At 34.0% G+C, this 12,138-nt stretch overlaps 1 protein-coding gene across 4 annotated transcripts in view; it reads left to right on the top strand.

Moving 5' to 3' along the window:
• Positions 1-12,138, top strand: part of LOC129941214 (beta-1,4-glucuronyltransferase 1) — a 292,248-nt gene that overhangs the window by 113,738 nt on the left and 166,372 nt on the right. For 2 of the 4 annotated variants that reach the window (XM_056049789.1, XM_056049786.1), the window contains exon 2: positions 11,588-11,644. The exons of the other annotated variants lie outside the window; for them this stretch is intronic. The gene's annotated coding sequence lies outside the window, so the exon portion shown is untranslated. The remainder of the gene's footprint in view (positions 1-11,587; positions 11,645-12,138) is intronic. 4 annotated transcript variants of the gene reach the window in all.

Here is a 12,138-nt window from a genome sequence, read left to right as displayed (position 1 = left end):
ATGAAATTATGTTGAATTGCTTCAATACGTTTTCTATGAGTTTCGTAATAGGTAGTCCATAACTGCGAGGCATATTCAAGATGAGGACGAACATGACTATTGTACAAAGAAAGAGTAACTCAGGAATCATTGAACTCCTTTGTCCAGGGTTTTATAAAATCAAGCATAGAACTTGCCTCATTGACAAATTATTAGTTGCAAAAGAAATGAACACCTAAATCTTTAAATGTGAAGACGCGACAGAGTTTTTTCTGTGATATACAATAATAAAATACACTACCGATTCGTTTTTTAACTTCTAATAGGAAGTTGTTGTAATGGGTTCGATTTGTCGAGTTGAAAATTTTGACATTTCTCGACGTTTCAAGGTGCATATAAATAAATTAAATAAATTGGGTGGCGCAACAGTCCATGAAGAACCAGGGCCTAGTGACTTACAACTCTCAACCATTCCTGTGTGCGAGTAATGTTGTCAGGAATGGAGGGGACCTACAGTTTATATGCCGATTCTGAACGGCTAATTTGAGAAAGCACTTTTTCACGACAAGTGTTACTCTTGGAGAATTTGTCAATTCCTCGCAAGAGGCAGTACCCGTGAAAAGACTTTAGATGGCATAGGCAGGGATCGAACCCAAGACCTCTGGCATGACAGTCCAACGCACTAACCATCATGCCACGGGTACTACTACTACTACTCAAGGTGCATATAGTCTATATAAAATATTTGTAGAAAGATGTCTGTGCATGTGTGTGTACGTACGTTCGCGACGTTTTTCTCCTCGTCCATAGCTCAAGAACCAGAAGAGATATCGACTATTTTATTGTTATACAAATAACAATGCAGAAAGATGAAAAAAGGGCTCTCAAGAATTGGGTGTTTTTTTTACCTAAATACCTCCCGAACCAATAACGCTAGAGACTTGAATTAAATTTTGTATTATGTATTGTAACGTACCAAACCAGTATATTTTTTAAAAAAAATCCAAATGACGGTTTTTTTATAAATAAAAAAACTGAAGAAAATGGTTACCTAGAAATGTTTACAAATAAAAAATGATTTTATCTCCAAAAAAATTTTGTGCAACGAAAAATAACGTTTTTAACATCTGGTAAAATTTGAGAAAATCGAATTGACAGTTTTTTTTTAAATAAAAAAAAAACCTAAAAAAACATTACTCAAAGTTAATAAAAATTGAATTTCGACTAAAATATATTTTTAAAAACTTGAGATTTTGGCTTCAAATTTATTTAGTCTTATAAGAAATATTGTTTTCAACATTCCGAACAATTTTTAGAAAAATCGAATTGACAGTTTTTTTTGCAAAATATAAAAACGTAAACAAAAAAATTAATAAAAGTTGGTAAAAATTGATTTTCGACTCAAATATATATTCGCTTTTAACTACTTTTTTCTTTTTAAATATATTGTTGTCATCATTTATTAAAATTTTGAGACAAATCTAGTTAACGTTTTTTCATAAAAAAAAATAAAATTTACAAAAAATAGTACCTACGCAAATTTGGCAAAAATTGATGTTCGGTTCTTGATATCTCTCAAATTAATTTTATTCATCCAATGTGTTAAAATTTAAGGAATGCTACTAAAATTGAAAAAAATTGTTTTCGCCTAAAAATCTATTTAACAAAAGTAGATTTTCAAACTAGACTATTTCCTTATATGAAAAATTTTGTTGGTAATTTTAATTTTTTTATTAATAATTCAACTGATCATGGGTGGACTTAATTATTTTAAAAATCTTCATGTCGTCAGCCAACATGGCTTCCCTGGAGAACACCATACTGAGCAACAAAAGGTTCACAATGACAATTTCTAAATTTTACCTCATAGGATCTGTTTTCAAGGTGTGATTTAATCCAAGCTGAGAAAAATGGTGGGAAACCAAGAGCTTTAAGTTTAAATGAAAACTTCCGTGGCTAAGTAAATCAAAAGCTTTAGAAAAGTCAGTGTATACGCAATCAACTTCATAACCTTGTTCTAAAGCGTTGAAACATATGTTTGAGAATGTGAGGAGATTTGTAACTGTTGATCTTTTTTCACATAACCATGTTGCTGTTCGAAAATGAGATTTTTACTAAAAAATGCTACACTTTCACGAACAACTTGTTCATACACATTAGGAATACAAGAAAGCTTTGCAATGGGCCTTTAGTATCTTATATCCGCCTTGTTACCTTTCTTGAAAATTGGTGTTAGAAAAGACTTCTTCCAGACCGGCTGAGCAGTTATCATTCAACGCCGATAAAAGTTCAAGTACCGTACTCTATAGCAAAGGGAAGTGACAACAGCTAGTTTGCGAAAAGGAGTGAATATTATGAAAATATACTTTATCAACTTCTTCAGGGCTATTAACCAATGATTCACGGAAATTTGTTGCGAAAGCGTTACAGATATTAACAGTTTAATCGTATGAAAGGTTCTTCTAAGTGAAGTTACCTGGGAAGCCATCTAATTTTGTCTTTAAGTTTACAAGTTTCCAAAATTTTTAAGGATTCAAAGAACTTCCATATCAGCAAGATAGCTAAGCTAGCATATAAAAAAATAAAAAGGTACTAAAATTGGTTAAAGAGTTTAAAATAAAAAGATAAGTTGATTGGAGACAGGTTAAAAGTATTAGTATTCCATACAAAACTCTTACATGGTTAATGCTATTAAAAAATATTTAACAGACAAACTTAAGATCATCTTTAGAACAGATTGTACCTTTTTCTTAATTGGACCATTGCTTAGAAAAAAATCTGCATTTTAAAAAACGATAAGACGAAAACTTGTTTTTTTGTTAGTACCTTTTGAACGGAAAAGACGTGTTATTCATTTTGCGGTTTCAAAAGTAAACGTTTATAAAACATATATAAAACATCACCATGGGAATTGTTACAAACATCGATTCTTTTGAGGTAATTTTTGACACTTTTTGACACATATTGAGCGGTATCTCACCCATAACTTGGAGAATGTTGATTCTTAAGTTCTTTAAAGTTAAAGGTTTATCTGTCCCACGAAAAAAAAGTAAAGCGGTGTCAAATCGCATGATCTTGGTAGCATGTTTTGGCCTCTCTTCAAATTCTTGAGAACTCCAAGAACTCCAAATAGTACAATTTTGTTTATTAACATCCCCACCGAGTGTGGAATGTGCTTCGTTGATGAACAAGATGTTGTTTGATAAATCGCCGTCCACCAACTGTTCTTCGAGCACCCATTCGACGTATCTACGAACGTTGCGAAAGGTCAGCTGGCTTCAGTTGTTGTCTGATCTGGACTCTATATGGGAGTAAGTAAACGATGAGGAATGGACAAATTCGGGTCTTCGCAAAGCTTTCATTTACAGCAGGTATTTCAAACAGGCATATTTCTCACTAGGTGGGTATGTTAATAAAAAAAATTGTTTATTGCAAAAGACATTTCCTGATTCTCTTCGAGGTGATATAAACTCGTCAACAGGATCGTGCGATTTGACACCGCTGGACTTTTGTTTTGTGAGGCTACGCGAAAGACCGTGTTTAAACAGGTAAATCTCTAACTCTTGAGCACTTAAAAGACATCAAAACAAAAAGCAACAATCCGCGTGGTGGTCATTTAAACTTTGTAATAAAAAAGAAATATCTTATACAAAAATATTATATATGAGCTTTATTTACGTTTGCTTTTGAAACAGCAAAGGGCTTACAAATTTGGTCACTGTCTCACTCACTCAACCATGTATTTGACTTAATATTTTTTTTCGAAAACTAACTGATTATCTGATTAAAAAACCCTTAATTAGCAAAAGTTTCTTAATTATTTTGCTTCGAAGTAGAACTAGGTACATTCAATATATTAATCAAAAATACTTTTTTCATACAAAAGGAATTGTGCACAAAAATCTTCTCAATGAATTCGGAATGTTTGGCAGACCTCATCTCCACCCCTAAAATAATTTATTTAATTCATCCGATTTACTCTCCATTTAACACACCATCCTCAGCCCCCTCAGAAAGTTTAAAACCTCATTTAACTGTGTAGGTTTCTTTCAAATTTATCTATCAAAATCCGCATTTTCAATTTCCCATCACCCACTTCCTAAAACCAATACACTCGTAAACCTGCGTCTTACATAAAAACCTCTGCAAACAACCAGGCGCAGCGTCCATTGCAAAGGAAAACAAATGCAGGTCAAGATCGATTTTCCTGTTTATCGGTCACCAAGTCGCCGCCTATGGTTCTGCAGTGCAATCAGCCAAAAACACGAATCGTGCTCCAATAATTTGGTACCTATACCTATACTAGCCATCCTATAAAGGCTTCCCACTTCCCACCAATCACTGCACTGTTGCATTCAAATAGCTTTGGCAACACAAAAATTATATATGTATATAACAAGAAAAAATCCCTTCCAGCAATTTGGCTTGCTCGTAGTCGTGTTTCGACATTCCCTCCCCGCACAAAGTCCTATTAAAGCCTATATATTTATTCGCACGGTCTACGATACGAGTGCATTTGGAAATAAATAAGCAAAAAGATTCAAGGTGAGTTTACAATGAAGCCGCACACCAATAATAACAACAACAACAACAAAAACTCAAAATAAAAAGTGAAAAATAAAATAAAACTGAAAAAGAAATTCAGCTACATAATGACCAGCCTTAACCTACTCAAAGAAAGTGTTGTCGTCGTCGTCGTAGTATAGTCGTCCGGCTGGAGTCCGATTACATGACCATTTTTACCTACACGCTTAATTATGAGACAGAACCAAGTTAATGATGATTCACAGTAGGGCAGAAGGGTATTAAAACTTGCGTAGAAAATCTATACTCAAGGGTAAATTAATAGAGTCGAAAAGTGGGCGTGGTTGTAGGTGGATTTTGAAATAAGTCTCCAATCAAACTCTGAGAGAATCGTATTGGAATTTTTAAGTTTTCCATAGAAGAAAAGTAAGAAAGAACTATGATTTTTGTTCCAAAACTCTTTCTGAACTTTAATCTAGTAAAGTCATATTATCGACTTCAAAAAACACCCACTTTTACAATAAGGGTCATACTTCCAAATGTTTACATGGCAGAGGTTGTAAATTAGTACTCAGAATGGAATATTTAAAAAGTACGCAAACTTATAAATGAGTTGCGATGAATTATTAAATAGAGATTTTTGTCGACAATGTCACATTGGTTATCCTACTGTACAATTGCATGTTTTTGGCCCTAGAAGTGTCCGGCATACAATATTGTCCAGCTTGACAACGGAACTTGTTCTCATTTCGTATTCCATGCTCCGGTCCGATCCGATCCAATGCTGGCTTTGATGTTGGCGCTGTCATGGCGTAGCGTCATCGTCGTGGTCGTCGTCGTCGAGTTGAAAGAGACACCTTCAACCCTTTTGACCAGTTCATGCTTTATTTGTCTGTCAGGGATGTTATAATTTTGTTCCTCTGCTGAAAAGTTTTTTCTAAAAATTGTAATAAAAATAAATCAACAAATAGAAAAACCAGAACTGTCAAATTTGTATTTCTTTTCTTTTAGTATAAATTGTTACCGAAATGATTCAAAAATTAAGTAAATCAGTCTGCAAATATTTTGTTAACATTTACATAAATCTTGTTTCTTGCTCTTTAACATCCCTGTGTTGGGCCTTTGCTTTGCATGCAGCGTGTCGGCCTCTGCCATTCATTGAGGTCGGTGGTTTTATTTTTTCGGTTGCATTTACTTATTTATATCGGTGACCATATTTGTTGTTTAATTAACGAATAGCAATTGCACCGTGTTGTGTTTTCTGTTTTAAAAATTTAAATGTGATTGTGATTGCATAACACTTTCAATTTCGATTGAACTGCGACTATATGCATACACATTATGTACGTGAACGTGAATCTATAAAACACATTACAGCTACCAAGATAGTTTTGGGCTTTGAGATAAGATTTTTTATATTTATTTTTTGTACTGCGAGGCTGTCATATGACCTAACCATGGGTGGATTTCAACATGAACTGTGTGATTAAAGAGTACTTGAATCACTGATAAGTTTGGGAAGTATGCAATTAAGTCTGATGGACTTGAACAATTGTGAATGATAATTCTGAAGAGTTGTGTGAGTTCGAAGATTGTTATTGTGGAGTGAAGTCAAGTGGATTGCTTCAGATGGTGAAGATAATGGGCGTTGACATAAGAAATATTTAATGATATGATGGCAAACTGAGACTTGAGTTAGGGTGTATGATTAAGATGTTATTATCAGTTTGGTACTATTTTGTAACTTCAAGTATGGACTATAAGACAACTTACAAGAGGGCGGCTCTCGCAATTTGAGGCATCGAACATTTAGAGAGTTAATGATATTTGCATTTAAAATTTAATTACTTTACGAAGTTATTGCTCATGGTATGATTTGTAGTTTTATGCCAAAGAATTAATGAACTTAGTTGACTGTACATCAAAAATAATCCTAAACAAGAGGAGATGATTTGCTTAAACGTTTAATCATTTTATTCCTAAATGCTACAAACTTTGCTTCACTTAATTTTTCTTAATTAACCGGTTGTTTATACATGGAAGGTCTTAGCCTAAGATATCGTCCCTTGCAAATTCCCTCCAGTCGTTCAGACAAAGCTCTCTTGGGTTAGTAACCGCCTAGTCCCTATCCGGAGGTTCAGGCTTACTCGTTGTCTGGAATATAGATGTTGCGAATATTCGCATCGGCATCCGCAGTTGCGGATTATTCGCATTAATTCCAACATCAGCATCCGCATCCGCATAAACTGATGCGGAGTTTGTTGTGGATGCGGATGTTTTTTAACGCTTTTTTTCAAATTCGAAAAACAGCAACAGCACGGCATACTATACCATGATCAATAAAAACTACACTTTAACCCTTAGTAACAAATTTTAAATTAAAAAACCTCGGTCCCAAGTAGGCGACGACAATAGCAACAACAAGTCATATGCAATGGTCACAGATTTGAGGATATAAAAGTTCTTGCTAAGTGGCCAGAAGACACAGTTTATTTTTATATATTAAATTAAAAAAAATACAGAACATAAATGCCGCCACCAACAAAAAGCAGCATCTGTATCTATTTTAATTTAAATAAAAATGATCCTGCCAAGTCCGAATCCAAAATATGTCGTAAAACATACTCACGAAAAGGACGCACGACTTTTTCGTTGAAAAACCACTTGAAATCAAAGCTCCCAGAAAAGTTTGTTTTATTTGAGAGCGCCAACAATGAAAATCTTTAAAAAAAAAGAAAGAAGATGCAGGTATGATATTTTTATATAAACATAAAACAAAGGCTTGCTTCAGAAGCGATATGGAAATGATGCTAGATTCATCAACTGAAGACGATGGTGAAAGAGAATCTGATAACACTAGTCACGAAGCACTTCTCCGAAGGGAGTTAGCATGTTACCGAAATAAAAAAAGACTAGAATTGGATAATAATCCACTTGATTGGTGGAAAGTTCGTCAAACAGACTTTAAAAAGCTCTCCAAAGTTGCACTGAGGTATTTATCACTTCCACCAGCCAGTGTTCCCAGCGAACAACTATTTAGCGAAGCTTGATTAATATACGATCCACTAAGAAACAGATTACAGTCTGAGAAGGCTGCAATCTTGCTTTTTATTAAATATAACTCACCCATTTTTAAATTTAATTATTAAACGCAAAGGTAATCAATACAGTTTTTTTATTAACGGACTTAAAATTGTTTTTATGTAATACATTCTAAGATCCGCATCCGCATCAGCGGATATGAGTCTCAAAAAATCCGCATCCGTGGATGTCAAAATTTGTACATCCGCAACAACCCTGGTCTGGAACCTTTGCGCTGAGAATAAAACATGATGTGTTGTTGTCCACTCTCTCGATGTGGCTGTACTTCATTTACAGCTCGTACAATTCACGATTGAACCGCGAGTATTTCGTCCTATTTGTGTGTAGGACCAAATACTCGCCGAAGGATTCTTCTCTCGCCCATAGTATCAGTTCTCCTTTTTTACTTATTGTTAGTAGAGTCGAACTGGTTAAACTTCCTTGAAACTAATGCTACTTACAGTGGACGTTTTGCCCAAGCGATAGGCAGATAAGGTTTTGTTTGTTGGTAGCATTTGCTTTGATTTTTCCTCAATCACTTGAAAACTTACGCCTGTTCATCTATAACTATGAATACTATTAAAACAGCTCGCTAGGAGCTGCCGATAAGATCTATGTTGTCTACATATAGCCAAGCAGTTGAGAAGACTTTTTAAAGATACTGCTTCCTAGATTAACACCATTTTTGCGCAATATCTGCTCTGGGACTATGTTAAAGAAGTCACAATATAGCTCGTCTATATATCGCGTGTTTTGTGACGTCATTCATTCGGCTAAGCTGGTTCGGTTTTTTCAGAAGTTCAGACAACGCCTATAAAAGCTCTTGTTGGCTCATGCTCTCATATGCAGCTTTGAATTCGATAAAAATATGTTGGGTCTCGACTTGAAATTCGTTTGCCTTTACCAGGATTTACCTTGATGTGAATATTTGGTCTGTCGTTGATGTGTTTGGTCTAAAGCTACGCTGGTATGATGGATAGATAGTTTCTTTATTTTAAGATATAAATTATTGACAAACGTTTTTCTTTAAGAATATGGACATGGCAGTTTTGCCGTCTGCCTGATCGACATTTCATTACAAAAAAACTTCAATGTAAGGAAGATAAAATTCAAATAATATACATAAGTTCACTAAATTATATAAAAAAAGGAAATAATAGTTTGTTAAAGCATCAAGTGCGATTTCAACAATTTTGAGATGATTTTGATGTACCTACAAAAATATACAAATTTGTACATGATTTGAAACACAAAAAAAGTAATTAGGAAACTTTGTTTGAACCTTCAATTGCAATAAGTTGTTGTAGAATTATGGAAAACAATTGCTGTAATTTAGAGCATGTTTTCAGTATATATATCTGTTGACCATCCAAAGTCTTGATTAAGGATTTCATAGAGCCGATTTGGGGGAAGAAAACTCATTTCGAAATGCAGCCGTGCGTCGAATCTTGTGGAGTAAAGGACACAATGCAAAGAAGTGTGTGATGTCTTCTACTTCCCCGGTGTTACAAAGGCTACAGATTTGTGGAAGATCAGTTTGATGCGGCATAGAGTTAAGATTCAGTATTTCAACTCGGGCTCTAAATATGTAACTAATAGCCTCAGAAGAAATCTTTACTGAAATAGTTAGCCTGTGATGTTATTTGGTGGTTGATGTTTCTATACACATTTCTTGATAATGTTGTTGAGGCTATTAAAAGATGTTCTGGCGATCAGATCATTAAACATAGTGTGCCATTGATTCAAATTGGACTCCAAAAAGAATAGATTACTGCCGTTTGGTTCCATTCCTTGAGCTGGAAGGCATTTGTTTACATAAGCCTTGTCATAATGGATTTTTCAAGGCTTCTTTCATCCCCCCTCATAACTTTCAACATGTGGTCTGTGTTGGTTTTAAGGTTTGTAATGTAAAGAGGTGTTATGTCAGACTCTACATATATAGCATAATTGGGTGTTGAAGGGGGCAATTTTGAACAAGCGTTTGAAGAAATACCTTTGCACGTCTTCAAACTCCTCCAGATGTAAATATCCAAAAACTTAGGTACCATGGCTTATGCAGCAGTTCACTGTTGCTTGAAAACCCCGATATTTCGATTTAAGATCGTTCTTTTGGTTAGAGTAAAACTTAGGTCACATCAGGTTTAGATCTACTTTGGCTTCGTTGCTATTTTCTTTCACGACCTCAATAGGCGCGTTGTGTAGAGACCAGTTTTCTTCTGCGAGTCTTCTTCTCTGACCCGGTCCAAAAGTCATTATTTTCGTCATGTATGTATTGACGCAGAGACTCCAGAACTCACAAAATATATTAAGCTTCTTGATTTGCAGCTGAAGGGTAGATGGATTGTCAGCCAGTAAAACTAAATCGCCGGCTTGGAGCAAAACTTTGATTTGTATACCGCCAAAGAGTATTACACCCGGAAGTACATCACAAACGTCATCAATAAACAAGGTGAATAATATCGGTCTTAATATACATACACTTGATATTGTTTCAAACCATTCAGAGAATTTAGTTCCACCGCACACTGATGCTGTAGATGAAGCAATAAAGTTGAAATAAAACATTAAGAATTTACGTGAAATTCCTAAGGATGACACTTTGTACATTATCTATTAACCTTGTCAAAGGATGTTTTAAAACCCACAAAACATGCATATAATTTCTTCTTATGCTCAATCGATCTCCTGGCAATACTTGTCAGAGCGAATATATGAGCTCATTTCAAAAGATATTTTTGCCAAAATTTGTGGATTAAACGTATCTAGAATAAGTATCGGGAATTATTCTTATAAACACGGAGCACCACAGAAAAAACACAAACGAATGTCAAATCGCATGATTCGGATGACCTGTTGATGTCAAAAAGTGAATTAAGCGATCAGAAAATTTCTCGCTTATTTATTTATTCTTGTGGAGAATTTTACCAATTTCTTGCGCTTAGTTTGTCTATTTATTGCGTACATAATCATTCCGTACGAGGAGAAAAGTAACTACGTTATATTATGACACTTCCAGTGACAGTTGAGTTTGACAGATTTCAAATTCCAGTGTTTGCAATTTAAAACCACAACATTTACATGCCGTACATTTGGAAAATCAAACTATATTTTTGGTTATTAACTTAATGGTACTCAAACATTCCTATAAGTAAAAATAAATTGCTTGTTATACTTTTTGAGTAAAAACAATATTTTTAAAAATCAAGCCCAAACAGCCACAAAACCTTGAAATCTAATTTAATGCACGAACTTTAAATCGTGAATTTAAGTTTTCCTATTTCAAACAGGTACTCATTAAGTATGTTAGTAAATAGAAGACAATTGATTTCATTATCATATGTAAACAAAATATTGATTTAGTGGCGATAAGTTTAAGTACTCTTAATGTTAAGTATTATGTCCTTCATTTAAGTGGCGCTTTTTATTAAGTAGTGCAAACAGCAGCGGCAAAGTGGAACTGAAAATTATTGTCTCTTTAAAATCTCAAAAGTTATTGAAACCATCAATACTACTTACTACAATTTTCTGTCGAACTTAATAGTTAAAAATGGATGTGAAAAACATAAATTTTTGTCTTTCCAAAAACATGACAAAATCATGAAATTTTAACAGAACATAAACTTGCCTAGAAAACATCTTTCTTTACCTTCTTTTCAAACTAATTCCTAACTTATTTCATACATCTTTGTATCTGTCTATTATCTTCCGTCTAAAATTTCGCCAATCATGAAATTCTCATTACTTTTTATATCCTCACCTTCTAATCTCAAGAACTTCAATTTTCCCTAAGAGACTTCTATTTTCCTTTGAAGAAATTAAAAAAAATGAGGAAATTTTAAATTCAAATATGTGAAGTATATATTCCATGAATATCTAAAATTTCAGCTTTGTATTTTTTTACTTATTAAATAAAAACTAACAATTTAACTTGGTCATTATTATGTAAAGCTCTTAATAAACTTTTCTTTTCTTTATTTTATTTGTTTATTTTTCTCTTTTTCAGGTAAGGATGTCACTTTTATTATTATTCCGAAGAGTACTCTCTCAAACTATTTTCAAGGTATGTACCATTGCTGGGAACAAACATTTTAATGTAAAATAATAAAAAAGGCGAAAAAGAAAAATCTACCTTACCTACCTGTCTCCTAGTGACATGACAATGTCATGAAAAAAGTTTGTTTAAATACGAAAGAAAAAAGGAGCGTGTCTTCCTCTCCATCATTCTTGCACTCATCAAAAGGACTTTTTTGCATAGTTTTCATTTGTGTTTTGTTTATAAAGCCCTTACAGTCAAATCCCTAAATGTTGATTGCTGACGGTTTGGTTTTGTGCAGATAGGAAGTCGAAGAGTTGCGTTGTGGTGGTTGGTGTAAAATGGAAATACGAGGTGTGTTTAAAGAGTACCCGGAGTTTTCGTTTTTTTTTTTCAAAAAAATATTTATTTATTCGTTAACATAAATGTGTTACCGTTCAGAGTAGACCCCCCCCCCTAGATATAATACAACTATGACAGCGTTTTTTCCAATCTTCGAAGCACTCTTGATATGTCCTTGA

This window comes from Eupeodes corollae, chromosome 1 (genome assembly GCF_945859685.1).
Source record: "Eupeodes corollae chromosome 1, idEupCoro1.1, whole genome shotgun sequence".
Lineage (NCBI taxonomy): Eukaryota > Metazoa > Arthropoda > Insecta > Diptera > Syrphidae > Eupeodes > Eupeodes corollae.
This window is presented reverse-complemented; position numbering and strand designations above follow the sequence as displayed.